The sequence below is a fragment of the Lonchura striata genome, chromosome 3, assembly GCF_050655825.1.
Source record: "Lonchura striata isolate lonStrDom1 chromosome 3, ASM5065582v1, whole genome shotgun sequence".
NCBI lineage: Eukaryota > Metazoa > Chordata > Aves > Passeriformes > Estrildidae > Lonchura > Lonchura striata.
Window position 1 is genome coordinate 56,029,423 of NC_140705.1, and position 19,129 is coordinate 56,048,551.

Here is a 19,129-nt window from a genome sequence, read left to right on the forward strand (position 1 = left end):
AATATAAAGTTAACAAGTCCCATTGCTTCTCTCCAACCCAACAATACCAGTCCTTCATGACCAACTCTCACATTTCAGTGTCTTATGTGAATATATTACATAATTAATGAAAATAATGCGTAGTTAGATCTATTGTGAAAATCTAGCCTCTATCTCCAAGCATTCACATGACACCTACACTACACAACAGCTTTACTAGAAGCAGCTCTGCAGGATGCCAGAATCATTTCATGCATGAGATAAAGAAATAGTTTGCAGCTGCTCATTAGATGATTGGATTAATTTTTCTTCAGAGTTTTTCTTTTGCCTTAACATTTGCTAACATTGTAAAACAAAAAAATATGTCCAACTCAGACAGTTCTAGCAGCAGCACTATGTGTAGCTATGTGTGGGCTGCAAGGCCTTCCCTGAAACCTGAAAACAGACTTGTCTCCTACTGAATTACAGTCAAGAAGCCAAGCAAAGCTAGCTAATTTCAAGATTATTTAGAAATAATTACCAGAACTGAGTAACTTAATTACTTAAAAGTATTAACTTTTACCATAATTTAAATGAAAACACAATAAAAGTTTATTCTTAATTCTCTGAAACTACTTGCACAACTAATAGCACTACAGTGTTATTAGTTTATTGTCAAGCTGTAAATAAAAGATAAATTATTTACTCTGCAGAGGAAGGGTTTACATAAAAGAAGTAAACTAGTAAAACAGTTTCTTTACACAGTTCCCTTGTTATTATTTCAGGATCCCTTCCTCCTTCAAGGAAAAAAACTTCCTGCATTACAGCATTTGTGACAACTGCTGCACATTGTGTTGTGAAGGATGTTACACACATGACAAAGCAGAACAGCAACCCAAATTCAGAATTAAGCTGCAATTGTAAAATACAGTTTACCTACAAGTGTATCTGAAAACTAGAAAAACGCCACTACTCTTCCAGTATTGGACCAATTTGAATACTCAAGAGTCAGGTGAATACCAAGTTACTCTTTCAAGTATTTTAGATACATTACATTAGGATGAACTATTGGAGCCATTTGGCCATACTCATTTATGTTAATGCTGCACTTCCTTCTAAAGCACAACGGTTACACCTTTCAACCACAAGATCAAATTGGTTTGCAGGTTACATAAATGATTGCGGTCAAGGCTGGTGAAGATTTCAGGCAAGGAAGCAGAACACCACAGACATGTCTACAACAGCAAACCAAAATAGTAAACAATCACAATATAGATGGAGACAACCTTATTTATCTGATAACTTGGTCTTCATCTCCTTTATCTGCCTTATCTGCTGATATTAATTTTATTTATATGCCACCTGCAGCTCTCTGCAAGACAGTCTTGTGTGTGGTTTATGAATAGTTGCATAAAAATAAGAAACAAAATTAAGAGAAATAAATGCAACAGAAAGCATGGCTTTAAAGAATATCAAATCATGTAACTAACAAATATAAATATTCAGAATATAAAATTCTCACTGGACAGGGACTATTAGTTAAGCATAAAGATTGTGTTTCATCTTTGAACTCTTAAATAGATGGCTTACAGCATTTTTTTAATAAGGAAACACTTCAGTTACAGTAAAAATTACATTACTTTTGTTGCCAAATTGATATGATATTTTCTGCATCAATTCCAACAATTTTCAAGCACACATCATTTTCAACTAACATGTAAACATGAATGCTTTACATGTCATTTGAAAGCTGAATTCTCAGAAAATACCATGTTTGAAATCTGGCTACAAGGAACTGATAATTACAAATAACACAATTAAATTGAAATGAGACTAGTTGAAAGAAAGACAAAAATTAGTATTATGTAACTTGAAAATAACTTACAATCTATTAGTCTGAAAGCCAAAGGTTTTACAAAACACATCTCTAATAAATTCCAAAATTAAGCTTTACTCTGTACAAATAATGCTGCAGTGTTTGACACAGACTCGAAGTTACATTGTACAAGGAGACTTAACACATTCAACAAATGAAATATTTGAGACAGAAAAAAACCCTTAAAATTAGAATTTAGGAAACACTACAAGTTGAAAGAAGATACAAAACTAATATCACAAAGAACAAGAGAAAGTAAAATAAAAGTCCATTAAAGCTGACCATTTGGGTAGTTCTTTATTTATGGATACTTTAGCTTTAGAAGTAACAATAACAATAATAAATAATTATATGAATAAATAAATACTAAAGCATAGGTGGAGCAAGGAAGTAGACTGCAATCACACAAAGACAAATCAAACCATAGGAATAATCCAAGAATGGCAACATTCAAACAGATGAAAAGGCAAGGCAAGAATTATTAGTAACACTACTGATAGAAGCATCAAATACAACTTTCAGCCTCCAATATTTTTATAACCAAGTACAATAAAATCAAGCAGAACATTTGAGATAAAGACCAAGTCTGTCTTTTATGCATTGCAGGCGCCATTAAAGATTAATAATTATGGCTTCATTACAAAGGACAGAAGGCTGGGAAAGGAGTATACTTTACTATCTAATCTATAGGGAACCGGAGAAAACTGCATGATAAATTCTTATCTGCTATAGCAGGCAAAGCAAAAGCTATTCGGCACTTAACAGATTGCATGCAAATCCTTAAATTGAACCTTGGAACTAAAAGGAAGTCAATGCACAAAGCTGATACAATTCTTAAAACACTTCTTAATCTATAAGCAGGGTACCCTGTAGCAGCTGAAGGGTACTACAAACCCAGAAAAAACATACAAACAGTAATCCCAATCTGATTAGGACAAGAGCAGCTGTGGAAAATCATCTTATGAAGGGAAAGGATTAGAAGGACATAAAGATTTTTACCAAGAAGGCCTTGATAAAGTCCTTCATACCTACTGCCATTTGGACATTCTCGAACACATGCCTAGGTAATTCAAAGGCAATACGTTTCCTAAATCAAGAGATAGATAAAATAAAAACAGATATGTCTTTCACAAACTCCAAAAGAAGTTCCAATACCTCATTACATTTCACTACTTCAAGCATTGCAATGAAATAAATATAAATTTTCTTGTATCCTTACATGTAAATGCACTAATTGATATAACACTAGGAAAATGTAAACATCTCCCTTCCACAGAAACACATAGTATACATTTATAAATCATAAAAATTAAAATTGAAAATAAAAAAGTAAAATCTTAAAGGCTCATCAGCATGATAATTCTCACAATTCAGAATGTTCAGAACCCTAAACTTCTAGCCTATTTTAAGCAAAGTAGCTTCCAGAGAGGTATTTGGTACTTAGACTGCATAGACATCAGAGTACCCAGACTAAAGCACACTGTAGCTACAAGTCAAACACTATTACAAAACTAAAAGTGTACTGATGAACCATGTCTCAGTATTAAACTGAGATCAGCCTAACACCAAAGGGGACAGGCCTGCACAGCCATTACTCCAATACAACTGGAGTGCATGATACCTTGACAAAGTTCTCTTCTATATTTCTTGGCTGTGTTTTTACCTTTCTTGTGACTGCCAGTTGGTTTTCTGACTTAACAGACCCAAAAAATCTGTTAAGGCTTATTCAAAAAGTATTATAAATGACAGCTGATATAACTCCAAAATTGTTAGCAACACAAACCCAAAATCTGATGACAAAATGAACTGTGTCTGACGTGCAGTCTGATAAATCGATGATGATGATTATGACACAGACAAATACATATGCAGGAAGGAAGTAAAACATTGGGACAATCTTTAAAAATTAACAGTCTCTCTAGATGTTCAGGATGGAATAGTAGAAGTACATAGATTTAGCCAACCACTTCCCTTTACTGTGAGCAAATCCCCATGAATTTCTTTTCTAAAACTGGTTGTAAGCAGTACCTGTAGAAGATCTGTACAAACAAATCAAAATATTACTCTGGCTAAATTATCAAACATAACAGGCCTGATAAGTCCTTTTTTTCAATTTTGATTCATATATATACTTAACACTGAAAGCAACAAGAAGATAAAAATTAATCTTGTCTCTAATTCTGTTGGAGCTATGGAAGGTTTCAGTAAATGGGAGAGTTGATTGACAGTCTAGTCTGTTCCTAGGTAGTTTAGAGGTAAATGAAAAGAGGAATCTGTTAAACAGCCACTCTCTCAAGAAAGACACGTTGATACTAAATGGATATCGGCGTATTTGGAGAAATGCACACTAGCACTGGGTATTTAAATCCATACTGACTGCTCAGGTGACCATATCTCTCCAACAGCAGAAACAAAATGCCACTGCTTTCAAATCCTATACACAGAAGCTTCTCCTCCCAACTAGTCTTTCACCCATCAAACTGTAAATTGGTACTGAAACTCTACACTCAATGAGCCCATTGCACAGAGAAGCCCGTTTCTGAAAAGATGAACCAGAACATTTCACGTGCCTGAATTCAGCTTGAACAACAAAGACAAATGTCAACCCAGGCATGTCTTAAGCCTATGCTTTTTCAGATAGCAATCCCATTTAAATAAATCAATGTCTACTCACAAACCAACTACTGTTATAGAAGCACAGGCAAAGGATCACACCTTCAAGGGAATTATGTTCCAATTAACTGTAGGCAGCTTGCAGTTAGTTTTTCAGTTGCATGCTTTTGATATTTGTATTGGTTATACTGATCCTTCTCTTTTCAAAATTGGATGTGCACTTTAAGGCAGCTACATACAATTTCAATTTTGAATAGGGCTGAGGATCTTACATTTAACTGACACTTAGTAGACAGAATAAAGTTAAGTAACTTTAACAGGTCCTCCTAATGCTGTCTAAACCAGCACTGCAATGAAAAAAAACACACATGCAATACCATGCTTTCTAATCTAGAAGGTACAGTTTGCATGCTTTCCTCTGCTACAGACTTTCTATATAACCACAAACAAGTCACTTACACCTCTGTCTGCTGATTATACAGCAATAGTCACCAATTACATAAAAGAAAACGGGGCACCATGTCATGAGCTCGGTGCACATGCCATGAGAGGACACAGCTCTGTCTGAAAAGCAGAATTAATAACCAAGGTTCCTCTCAAGATAATACACTTCCCTTCCTATATGCTCTGCTATGATTTTAAACTAATTTTAAGACCCTGTAACTGTGAAAATATTTCAAATATGGACTACACAGGAATGAGTCAACCAAATGTAGACACCCACAAGATTACACAGAATTTCATGCTCAGAACCATGTATCACCTGTTTGCCCACATATATCTGAGTTTATATTAATATCTAATAATAAATCCATCTTGTCACATAACCCACCTAAAAAACTTCAAGCTGTTTATATTTTTCTATTTATGCCACAAACCTCATGAGCTTTAAGCCTTTAAATATTTTTTTTTTTAATTTGCCTTAAAAACAGTCATTTTATTTTTATCTCTTCAAATGTCACGATACATGGGAAAAAATAACAAAGTATCAAAATTTGTCAAATTAGAGAGATGCTACTGAAAATAATTTGTTTTGGTTTCATAATTAAACTGAATTATTTCACACTCATTAATTCTACAAAATGCTGTAGGATATAGTGGTAACTTGCAGTTTAGTTAAGTATGCACTGGGATGCAGTACGCTATCATCAGTGGCATTGGTACTATTAGTATTTATCAGTACTAATAAATACTATTAGTATTTATCAATATATCACAACTCTGAGAACAATATCAGAAGTCCAAGACTCTCAACAATGTACCATCAGTACATAATATTACTATGGAACTCAGGACATCCTAGATTTCCTAAATTTAGACAGCTTCCTAACCTATAAAACATTCTGCCTGCATATAATTTGCTGTGCATTATCCCTATAGGTCATCAATTAAATGTCTTTTGATGCAACAGCAGTGACAAAGTCTGCATGTGTGAGAACTTCAGCTTACAGAATTCTTTCCATATACAAACATTAGTACTTAAATTAAACTGGTTCAAAATAGCCACTTTTAGAAAACCGTATGACATTGTGCTACTGTGAATCACAATATACAAGAGGATGCTACTGAACATCTATAGCACTTCCAAAAACAATGCAACAGTCCAAAATAATAGAAAAGATAACTTGCTAAGTCACCACCCAGTGATAAGACACAGCCATTCTAAAGATATTACTGAAAACAATTCTCCAAACAAGAACACTGAACTTTTTCTTTTTAAAAGAAAGGTTATTTCCTAATAGAAACCACAGTCAGGGCTTTCCAGGTAACTTGGTCTCATTGTTACAACTATTACCTCCTCTGCAAAGTTTCAGAGGGTGAATATGATTTTTTTTTTTTTTTCATGAACTGGGAGTAGGCATTTTCACTGAAAAATGCTGAAAATAAAAATGTTCACTTGCACCTAACTACAAGAAATTTTTTGGTTTGTTCTTAAGGTTTGATACAATAAGAGGGAAGAGAGATATGGCAAGTCTTGAGTGGTGATATTCCTGAGTCTCTCCATCATGGACCAGTTTTCTGGGATCCACACCACACAAACAGCACAACTTGCTATCCCAAGACTGAAGTTCCAGAAACAGTTTGCTTCACTACATGCAGCTGCAACACTGGGTGTGCAGCAGACACAGTCAGAGGGGCTGGCAGCCTGCTACAGCCAGCTGGCATTCCTCATCTCTCTGGCTTTCCTTTCAATGTTTGCAGCTTTCAGCAAGTTGACATCTCTAGTCCAAAAACTAATTTGTTCAAGTGAGGCTCCTGCCTGGAGCTAACTTTTTTTTTTTACTTCCAAACAGGGAGAACAAACAAACTGGAAGATAAAAGATAAAACAGAAGGTTTTAAAAATGGCACCAAAGGAAGGTATTATTTGCATAAACTAAATCCTTCAAGTGATCTTTCCACATTCTGAAAACCCACTTGATTTTGCCTTAGCAAACAGTTTGCACATGCTCTTATGGCTTAAGTTTTAAAAATGAAATCCCTGGAACACTTCATCAACATTCATACATAGTATGTAGCTGCTACAACTGGTTTTGTCCAGGCTGGACACAACTGTGTCACCTAAACTCAAATTCTACTTCTCCTCTGGTCCCCATACTTTCCTACCACAGCAATAAACTGGAGGCATAAATTTGTCCTGGATAAATCATAAAAACAAACAAAACTGGAGGGCAAGAGAAGAAAACCATATAGTGAGAACTGGCAAGCAGCAAGACACAGACAGATTATCAAGAACAGATGAAGACTAGAAGAATAAAAAACAGTCAGAGAAGATGAAATAGAGTGATAGAGTGACCATGGGAAAAAAAAAAGGTAGTATTAGTGAACAACCTAACTTGGGGAAAAACTGTGTATAAGGAGAAGGAGAAAGTAAAAGGCCACATACTCAATGACAAGTTACATGCAGAGCTAAACATGAACAAAGGAAGCAGCAAATGAGCAGAACTGAAAGCAAATGCAAAGTATGTCTGGAAAAGAGCAAACATAGAAAATAATAATGGCCAACTATTGGAAAAATAGGTAGGAAACTGGGAATGGCTAGATAAGGAGTTTAAAAGTATGAAGTAGAAAAAATGCAACTGCAATAAAAAATGTGGAATTACATGAGGAAATAAATACTGTGTTGAGGGCACAAAGACAAATTAAACAAAAAAACTGAACACAGAGGATTAGAAGGACACAGACACAGATGTTAGATCAGGTTGAAGTGGATGGTGAGGAATGTGTTAAAAGAAGGCAACAACACATTTTCTTTCCTGTCTGAAACATAGCCAAAATTTCTAGAGTCTCACCATGTCTCTTGCCATTAATACTACCTCCCCAAATGAAGCCAAATAATACAGAACCCAGCAGTCAATAATAGCTGCATTCCCTTGCTCTTCTCACCTGAAACATCTTCCTGTGAGAATTTTCTGACCATCAGGACTTATTTAATTTACACACAGTCAAGCCTGCAAGCAGCACAAAATTAATGTTACCTATTAAAACTATTTTTTCCAAGTGACTCCTTACTGCAATCATTCAATCGAATGATGTACATTTTATTTAGAATATCTAATGTTGCCAGAAACACATCTCAGAGAACAGTGTATAAGTATATTTTTATATAAAAGATTTTACTCATGTCTATTACAACTGGGAGCTTTCAGTATTTTCACAACTTACACTTGTATGTCTCAATATTTGGATGCTTAAATCAACATTCCAATTTTTATGAAATTATGTTTAATCAACACATGACAGCAAAGAAATGCACAGACCAGTTCTCTATGTAGACCATTGGTACAGTCCTTCCAGAAACATGGATAATTAGTGTGGTTTGCATTCATGGTTCATCTGCTAGGGGAGAGACAGGCACTGATGCTACAGCAAAACTCTTCAGATTTCCAGTTTCACTAAGCCAACACCTCCCCTGTAAAAGAGCGGAGATCTCCTGTACAGAAAGGCAGACTGGGGGGTGGTGCGTGTTTTCTTTTCAAGAGTACCCAAACATCAGCTGTCTCCTTTTGATGTTTCCGACACGTAAAGGTCCAATAGGAACTCAACTATCAAAACAGCAACTTTCTCATCCACCAAGTTTTTCAAAATTATGTCCCTGTGATATTTCTCATACCTACTGCTTATAGTTCAATGGACTAAAATTCAGTCCTTCACATGACCGTAACTCAGCACAACTCATCCTGTAACTACTGAAACCTAATTTGTGGGAGGTGTATTGCTCTGCACTCTAGCAATGCCAGTGATACCCATTCTCAATCTGTAACTGAAGCTACAATCTCCTGTAAAAATAATTTATTAGATATTTGTAATTGCTCTGTAACAGCACCTTTACTGTTCCCCAGATACACAACCATAAGTCGTTGGTGGTGTTTTCTAACTCAACGAATTTTTCTTAAATGACTGTGAATTGTCTTTCACTGAGATTTACAAAAAACTCAATCTGATATTTCTGAAGTGCAACTTCCTACCATAAATGGTCATGTAAAGAGCAGAGTCAGCACTATGGGCAGGATAACCCCAAAAATATATCCCCTTCAGCCAGTAACTTAATTGAACAGGACACAGAGTCCATGCAAATTACCAGAATTTCTGTTAAACCTTGGCCCAAAATGAGTATGTAAAACTGAAAGTACAGTATGTACATTCTATTACAATTATATCAAATTTCCAAAAATAACAAATAGCAATTTCAGGTTTAATTCATAACTAATGTTATAATTCCAGAGGATGGTGCTATTTGCACATCACTCAGGTAATTAAGAAACATCATACCCTTCACATGTTGATATTATTTATGCAAGTACATTCCTGTTGATTGTACTGAAGAAGTGCAAGGCATTTTACAAAAGGAAAGCTTTCCTGATCCACAACTTTTATTTCTGCAATAAAACTACTTCAGTATGAAAGAGAAGGTTAAGAACAGTGAACATGAAAAACATAGAACCAAACTGACAGTATTTAAAGAGTAAAATCATCTTACATTTCTTCAACTTTTCCACAACTATTCTACAAATTTTCTCCAGAAGCTTAATGAGGCAGCCTTTTAAAGTTGCAGAAGAAAATGTATTTACTAGGCCTACATAACTGTTTAAGCTACAAATATTTCTAGCATTTTTAAGTTCCAAAAAAATGCAAAAATTTTGTGTGGTGAGAACTTCTAGGCAGGACTAGCTAAAGCCTTATTTAAATTTTGGTTCTCTGAATTCTCAACCCTCTCACTCTGCTGGTGACATTACAATCACACTAGATCCTCTCCATGACTTCAGGGATGGCAATGCAGACAGCATAAGGCGATGCCACAGCACGAGGCACATTTCAGAGGGGAAGACTGGTGGCTTCAGAAGGCCAAAAGTTTAATCACATATCAAAATTTTTTTCACTTACTGAAAAAAGCAGTTCAGGGTCTTATGCAAGATGTGATTTTAAAGAAGCAAGTGTTCAACAGGTTGAGTATAGGTTAAATGAAAAAAAAACAAAAAGATCCAGCAATTACTCATAATACCGTGTACACACAAACACTGTAAATTGAAATGCAAATTCATTCAATAAAAAAAAACTAGGAGTTGTTCGTGAGTACAAGGGAGAAACTCACTGACACTGACTTTTGCACTTCTCCTTGCAAGGTTATGGTACTCAAGCAGCAAATTCTCAGAGACGTCCCCTTTCAGTTTGTGGGGCTTTTTCCCTTAAAAAGACAAAATAATAGACATATTGTACTTACATATTTTACAAAAAGTCAGCCAAATACCCTCATTTTGAAATCTTTACCTACAATAAAGATAAAGGAAGAGACAGTATTTACTAGAGCTTCATTAAAGGTAAAGAGAAGAGGAGGTACAGGATTGCCAGCAGAAATGGAACTGAATAGATGGAAGCACACTCTGTGGAACAGTTTGTATTTCATGGGGTTTTGCTTTGGTTTGATGAAACTGACTTTTTGATCATCCTTGCCATGCCCACCCACCTCCTACCCAACATAGATGGAGACATCTTCCCAAGCTGGTAGTCAGGGTACTTCTCAGGGATGTGGTAAAACTAAGTAAAAAGTCTTTACTACAATTGACAGAAATTGTAGATTATATGGGTATCCCCCATACCACAGCAAACATTCAGACTCATGTTTTGGGGGACTTTTTCTTCTACTTAGGCAAGAGACAACCTTCCTGCTAAAAAGCATTTCACTGCAACTACTAACCAGCTTTGGGTTTGAACCTCAGTTCAAAACCATCTTTGTGTTCAATATTTGTTCATATAAAGAACTCAAGCAAACATAAGTTGCATTTTTGCTACAAATACTTAAATGCTTCTTGAATTCCACAGTCCACAGCCATAGTGGAGATTTGAACTCAAGAAGAATTGCTTCAGGGCATTGTGCTGCTTTCACTAAGAAAGAAAACTGCTACAGAGGAAAGAGATACTAAGGAACAAAGATGAATAAAGTTCCAGAACCTTTTCTTCTGAAACATAAATAATATTCTAAATAGTCATAATATAAAAAAATGTAGCAAATAGTATTACAGTTCCCTATATTGAAAACTACAATTAGATACAAGAACACACAAAAAAAAAAATCATTGCCAACAAAAAAACCTCTCTCCAATACAGTGAAAACAAGTGTGTTATTTTAAATCCCAAAATAAAAATCATTAAAAGGTATTGCTTTGATCAAATAAATTAGACACAGTCATTTTCCTAACTGTCAAAAAAATAATGTTTAGTGTTTGAGTTTCTTGATCAGGAGCAATTTTAATAAATTGAGGAAACTGAAAAGGAAAAAGCTGACAGTATTAACCAGAATGGAAGTAATGATGCTGGAAGGCAGGCTCCAGTGAAGATAAACCCAGTAAAACACAAGACTGACATTCTAACAAGCTTGCCTTCAGAAACAGTTGTGTTCTATGCAAGGCTGCTAGCTCAGAGAACCCAAGAATAAGAAATTAAATAGGACCTAATATTTGCGGTCACTTTTTAAAGCAACCTAGAAGAACAGGGCCTGCCCATATGTCCCCAAGAAAATGGGAATTTTTTTCAGAGCAGGTATCTGTAGCAGTGCACAGAGAGACTTTACATCAGGTAAATATCTAACAACTGTAAATAGCTTACATTAACTAATAATACACATGAATAATGGAAAGGTACTTCTGACAGGTGACATGTGCCAATACCGAACTAGCAGACCTAGGAGCTGATAGACTCCTAATTACCAGAGATATAATCAAATACAATAGAGTAGGAGATATGGTATTTGCAGTTTTACAAAACAGAGTAGCTCAAAGGCACTGTAAATTGAAACTCCTAGCTCTTTTGCTATTGCAACTAATCTATCATCCAAAATTTCTTATTCTAACTAATCTGTTAATATCCAAAACTTAGGCAGCTACTGAAAATGTATAACCTTGTAAAAAGTTAAAAAATAGATTCACTTCATACATCTAAAAGCCATTTGAACAATTACTTAAAAGCTAAATGTTAAATGTTTGAATTTATACCATTCAGAAAGAGTGAATGTTAAGAAACAAGAAATCAGAAACAAAAGGAATTAAAATACATTGATCTTTGCACATGTGAATTAGGTTACTTAAACACTGCACACAATCTGTTCAAAGGAAATAATCTGAGTGAACATACACCCTTTGACAGTGCTTCTTGTACAAGGATTAAATGTAAAATAATGAAGCAAAAACACTTAAGAGAACCAAGAAAAGTAATTAACAAGGTCCCGTTTCTCCTTTGTATTTTTTCTCCAATGAGACTAATATTGATCAACCTATTCTTGCCCACATTAACTGTTCCAAAATTTCTGATTACAGGATGACGTGTCATACCATTGGTTCATTTTTGCATTATTACTCAACATCAACATATTAAGTGGGAGGGTTTAAAAAAAATAACTGCAGGATTAAAGGATGATTAAGGGATGACGTGTCATACCATTGGTTCATTTTTGCATTATCACTCAACATCAACATATTAAGTGGGGGACTTTAAAAAAAATAACTGCAGGATCACAATTTTTCACTAAAAATTTCAGAAAAGTGAAGTAAAGTTCAACACTTTTTCTTATATCAGATTCAGCCTAAAATAATTTTTAAAATATTAGAATTACAAATTATTTCTATGTACATGGGACAGTTTAAGTACTCTAGAGGCATTCAATTTTAAAAACATAATACCAGGAGAAAACACTTAAGATTTCCTCCTTCCAGCTTAGTTTTATTTTCAGTGTTCTTACATCATGAAACCAAAGGTTGCAGGTGCACCATCAATATGTTACAATATGCTCACAACCTATGATTCACTACTAGTGATTACATTTCACAATGTGCTATTATTTAGCAGAATGCTTTCCCTATTTTTTACTAGATACCACTTTCAACATCTTCCCCTCTCAACACTATTTGACACTCATGGTGGAACATCAGAAGAGAAACAAAGGGAAATGAGGTTTCAAGTCCAGACACACACATATCTGCTAGTTCTTGGTAATTTATCTATAACATAATGGGACACGTGAAGTTGTGCTACTCCACTTACAACTGAAAGAGACCTTGACTGCTCATAACGATGCTGGTGAACCAGTATTTTATTCTATCTTACTACTGGCATTAAAAGCTCAGCTTTTCTGATATAACTAGCTACACCACCACTAGTATCCCTTGCCGGTAGACTTTCCAGATATTCCTGTGCTGTAAAAGACACCTTCTTTTTTTTGCATGTACCTCCTAAACTCAAGCAACTCTGACCTTTTAGAAAGAAAGAGTGCAATCTCAGTTTTGGCCTCAGTGCTACACAGATAAAAGCTCAATTACCACACACATAAACCTACTCAACAGCAGCTATCTTTAATAAAAGATAAGTAATAACTAAATACATCTACAGGAGAGGATGACCACATTCTCAAAGCTTGAGATAGAAACTCCCAGATAGGGAAGTTTGATACTCCTAAGTCATACTTTACTGTCACATTATTTACTTCTAGTTTATTTTTGTGAAATTTTCTGTATGTCTTCACTGTAAGATCAACAGGCTTAATTCGACATCTACTTTTGCTGCTTCCTTTAATTCTAATGGAAAGCACCTTACACATTTCCTAAATAAACAGAATTAGCTTGCCACACTGTCATCTTGTCCTGTTCATAAATAGAGTACATTTGAGGAAGAGCAGAAATTAAAAGGAAGCAATGGCTAATAAAAATACAAAGAAAAAAATACAGCATTCTTTCTAATTTAAATATCTTACTGGTAATCCAAAGAATATTTGAATGCTAGGTGTGAAACTGCTAAAGTTCTCTGAATTTAACTTGGAAAACAAACTTAAGCTACATCAATGCAGTAGGCAGATCAAAGGTACTTGATTTATCTGCAGTCCAGAACCTCCACAGTATCAAAACCAACATATTAGCAAAAAATATTATATATAACTGAAAAAAGTTCATACAACTATTACTACAAATATAGAGACTAGTTTTAAGCTGTCTGAAAAGCCAGGAAGTTTTCCTGGACCACAGCTGTGTAGTTTGTAGAAACACCTAGTTATAACAGATTATATACCAGAAATACATATTTCCCTAAGGAATATATTATGGATGCTACTAGCAACAATTAACATTGCTGAGAATTTAGAGACTCTACCATTAATTTGATGATTTATTTGACAGTAGACCTCTGAATGGCTAACTGATACAAAATCCTAGAATTAAGCTCTAACTGTATTTATCACGGAAATCACTGCAAGGAAGAGCACAGATACTGGCCAAGCTGAAATAAACAAGACACAAAAAAGCTACTTGACATGCATAGCAGCACACATTTGAGAAACACGAAATTCAACTTTAAAAACCCTACCTGTTCTGTATTAAAGTTTAGGAAAAAATCAAAAATTGCACCACACTTCAGCATAAGAAATGTTTTCTCTTTTTAACTGATACATGTTTTACATTATCTGCATTACTTACCTACACTTGCAATACTTATATATATTATTACTCTGAAAATTTATTTATTCCACATTTTCCTAGGAACTCATATGGTGTCAGCCAAGGTTATCTAATTTCCAGCATAATCAAAGATGAACTTGCTTAGTAAGACTAGAAAAAATTAAAACCTAATATTACTATAATCTGAAAAAGAGAGACCCATATTTAGAAAATAACAACCTATATATAGATGTAACGTGAAACGTAAGACTGGAGGCTCTATTCTGCCAAAATAGTTCAGAGACACAAACTGATTTATAAAAAATGCATATCTGAGTTAAGAAGCAAAATTGAATATTGTAAAGTACAGCCTATAGTTTTAGACAAGCTTTAGAATATTTATCAGAGGTGGATCAACGCCAGAAAAATCTCATTTGCCAGCCTGAAGCAGTGCATTTCACTCTGTCATGACTTTAGAAGAGAACTCACATGGACTCAAGTTCATTGCTTCATGTTTTTCTCTACATTTCACATTTACAGTAGCACTTGTAAGTACACATATAGCATCTACAATCTTGCAATAGTTTGTTTGCATACATGTTATCATAAAAATAGCATCAAAAGAATCAAATTTAAAGCACATTTCTACCTTGAAAAGCATTTATTTAAGATCTTTGGATAGCACTTTTTTCTCAACTGAGCACAGCACTTGGCATACACACAGTTACGCTATCTTGCCTAGTGGACAAGCAAAGTTAGTCATTTTCCTGTTTATGTGGGTCAGCAATAGGGAAGAGGAAAACATTTAAAATAGGAAAATGTGATTCTTAAACCACAAAAAGCTGCAGCAGGGACTCCAGCAAGGAGTACCCAAAATAACTTTAACTCGTATTTTGGAATAAAATAGATACAAAATTTCCATTTAGGGTGAGCTTCTATATAGGCAGTAAAAATATAGAAAAAGAACTGAAGCAACAGCCAAAGCTCTTGCATGTCTTTGACAATATGGCATTACAACTTCTGCAGACATAAGTATTTTCCACAATGAAGTCAGCTAGTTTTCCAGGCTTCTGGCATTTTTAGCATTAATTTCTGACAGTGGACTCATGAGTTTTTATTATAATGGCCATTTCAATCATCACAGATGTAACAGAAGGGAGGAAACTGGTACTTTACATATTTCTAAGTGTCCTCGCTGAAGACTGAAAGGCTGCAAACACAGAAGCTGATATGATGAAAAATGGGTCATAATCACCCAAGAAGAAAACAGCTCAGGTGTAACTAGAGGCACACAAGTGGTGGCATTTCTGTTATGTCTAACATATATGTGCCATAATACATTAGACTATGCAACTAATGTGCTTTGTAACAATTCTGAATCCACAAAACTGAAGAAGCACATCCAAAAGACTGTACAGAGATGAAGTCTGCATTGTTGACACAAATTTTCTAGGGAACAGTATTTGTAGTGAAAAACTGTTAGCATAAACAGACGTTGCGAAACAATTTTGTGTTTAAAGCTTGCATTTTTACACCATCCTGGCTTTTACTTTTTAACTTATTTTCTGAATTTTCCCAGGTTTCCTGTTAGCACTGAAGCTCCTTTTTATCAGTAGGTAATGTATTTTAGCCTGCTTCTTTTGCTCCCACTATTTTGGATTGTATATGCCACTTGTAATGTTTAGATGTCTCACTGGTTTCTAAAGCTGAAATGCATTAGTTTTCAACTGCAAAACACTACCATGTCAGATTCCCAACAGCATTCTGTTGCTTTGAGTACTCTTCAGGTACAACTTGAAGTACAACTTCAGGTAGGACTGAATCTTTAAATTGATACATGACAGCACTGCAGCAGTAGTGATTCATTCATCCTTAAAACAGGATTTAAAAAAAAAATCTGACTCCAATCATACACTCCCAACAATCCAGCAATCTCATCTGAGAATTTAGTAAATTCTTCACTTTACCTTCTAAAGACACTGAGAAAACCAAGCAATAGTTGATCTTTACCATGACCTAAATGGACTGAGATAGGACATTGTAAGAAAAAGTGGAGCTACGGCTTCCCCAGGATATCTGGTTCTTCTGGAATCCCAAAGTTCTAAAAAGGACACATAATTTTTAGTTTCATCCAAGTTCTCTTAGTTTCCAAGCACAACACCCAATTTTCATACATGATACAATCAACTATGGAAATGACTGACTTTGTATTGGTTTACACTTTGTCCTAACAAAAGTAAACCAAACTAGTGTTAGAGGACCATAAAGGAAAACTCAGAAAAAGCCTGGAGTGTCACTTTTTCCAGTGTAGGTGTATGAGGAGAATCTCAAAAATGTATTTCAAAGGATTTTAAAAAGCTTTTCATTGCTGGTGACACATTTTTCCCTGAAATAAGCCACTTCCTTTCTAAAACCCACACAGTATCTCTGTGTCAAGATTCAGTAACTTTGCAAAGTCTGTGTGTATATTTTTCTTACCCAAAACACAGAAGTCTTATATTCTCATTTACTTTCCATGATTTAAGATATATCATGTCAGATTTCAAACATTTCCATTGAGAAAAGAACACATTTTCTTTGTCACAGACAGAATGCATAACATACCTGAGTATAATTAAGTACAACAGGTCCTCATCTCTGCAGCAGGCATTTGAGAATTGCAATGTTACAGAAAAGTTACCACATCCAACTGAAGTTTAGAATAAAAATTTCTTCTCAGCTACCAGTGTATGAATAATGGATTTTCCAATGAGCAAAATCAAAGCGTCTAGAGCCTAATATGATAAATGGCAGTAAAACCTAAGGAAATCTAAAGCTAATAAAAATATATTGTACGTCACCTTTAAACTTCAGAAAGTTTGGTCTTCTTTGGAATTTTCCCTATAAATAAAATCCAGAAGTATCAGTTTGTCTGGTTTTGCTTGGGTTGTTTTGGTCACTGAAGGCTCCCAACTTCATTTGTCCATTAACCACAACCAGAAGTGATAAAAGTTATCTGTCAAAGCACAATAATCTGCATTCTCACATTCTGCACTAAGAAGTAACTACTATCACAATGACCATCGGCAACAAAAAGACAGAAAGCAAGTATTTGTCCATGGAAAGAGAAACACGTATCATTCTGAACAAAAACCAAAGCTTGCTTCATTCAGCTGAGTAAAACCGAAGAGCTAATTGTATCAAGTCACATTGTGGTGATGTTTATATGAATTTTTCATTTTTAACTCCTACTCGTATAAAGCAAAAAGGAAGGAAAACACTTATGCAGGAGAGGCAAAAAAAAAATAAATCAGAAAATGAAAACAAAATGTAAGGCAAGCACCTGCCGATTTTATTCTTTTCTTGAAACTGCCCATAGTGTATTACCAGTTATGTCAAAATCCTGAATAAATGCAGAATAAAAAGCATAAACCAAAGATACATGTCAGTGAAGAAATACCTGTTTTCCTATTAACATCTATTAACTGCTTATCTATAAGAAAAAGGAAGTAGTAAAGCCTAATAGCTACAAACCTAGACTTAAATGTGAGACACATGCTCTATTCCTAAATTATCTGGCATGTCATGAGTAAGGCTTTTCAGCTTCCTGTGCCTTACTTTCAACTTTGACTCTCTACTGTGAAGTTTGTTTCTTATTAAATATTTATAAAAATAGACCTGTTCTTGGTGCTATTCTTGAGAAACTACCATAAAAGAAAATAGCCAGTGCCACCACAAAGACAGGTCAACTCTAGATTCCTTGCTGCCCCAACAACAACCAAACCAGATTCAGTTTGCAGTGCTTTTAATTTCCTGCAAGGACTGCACATTTACAGACATCTGACTTCTTTCTTGCTCAAGCATCACTAAAATCAAAAATCTTAGTGTCATAAAGTGGTTACAATTCTGTTAATGATGCCTAAAATGGAATAGAACCTTCCTCAATCACCAGTATCTGTTTGTTCTGTAACACTAACGCAAGCAAAAAGAAATGAAAATGTAGTTTAGACAGAAAAATAAGATGCAGAAATTAAATGAAAAGGCAGATGTTTTTCACTGAGGGTACCATTTTCACATAAATACTTTCTCGAAGTTTTAATTTTAAGAAAGATTTCCCAGAGAACCTGTGAATACCAGCTACATTTCCTGAAACAAAAATCTTTGCTTGTCTTGACTATACTGAAAACAACTTACTACAAGAATGTGCTTCAAATTGCAATCTCTGAATATCACTAATACAGAACAAAGGACACCTGAGAAATGCTACACGTGTCAAGAACATACGCCACCAGTCAAAAAAGAGAAATCTTTATTAAGCTTTCATTCTTTCATGTTATGGATAAAAAGACTCAAAATATCAAAATAATATCTATCTTCATCAGCTATTACCTCCACATATAGATAAAATCACAAAATTAGAGTATATTCTGAGTTGGAGGGGAGCCACAAGGACCAAATCCAGCTCCTGCCCCTGCACAGCACCAACACTAAGAGTCACACCATGTGCCCGAGAGCATTGTCCAAACACCTCCTGAACTCTGTCAGGCTGGTGCTGTGACCACTTCCCTGGAGAGCCTGTTGCAGTGCCCAGCCACCCTCTGGGTGAAGAATCTTTTTCTTATATCCAACTCAAACCTCCTTTGACACAACTTCAGGCCATTCACTTGGTCCTGTCACTAATCACCACAGAGATCAGTGTCTGCTCCTCCTCTTCCTCTCATGACTGCAATAAGGTCTCCCCTCAGTCTCCTCCATGCTGAACGGACCAAGTGACCTCAGCTGCTCCTC

The 19,129-nt window shown here is 35.1% G+C and overlaps 1 protein-coding gene across 3 annotated transcripts in view; it reads right to left on the bottom strand.

The window, feature by feature from the left end:
- The window catches only part of HBS1L (HBS1 like translational GTPase), a 59,162-nt gene that overhangs the window by 25,074 nt on the left and 14,959 nt on the right, over positions 1 to 19,129 (bottom strand). The window lies entirely within an intron of this gene.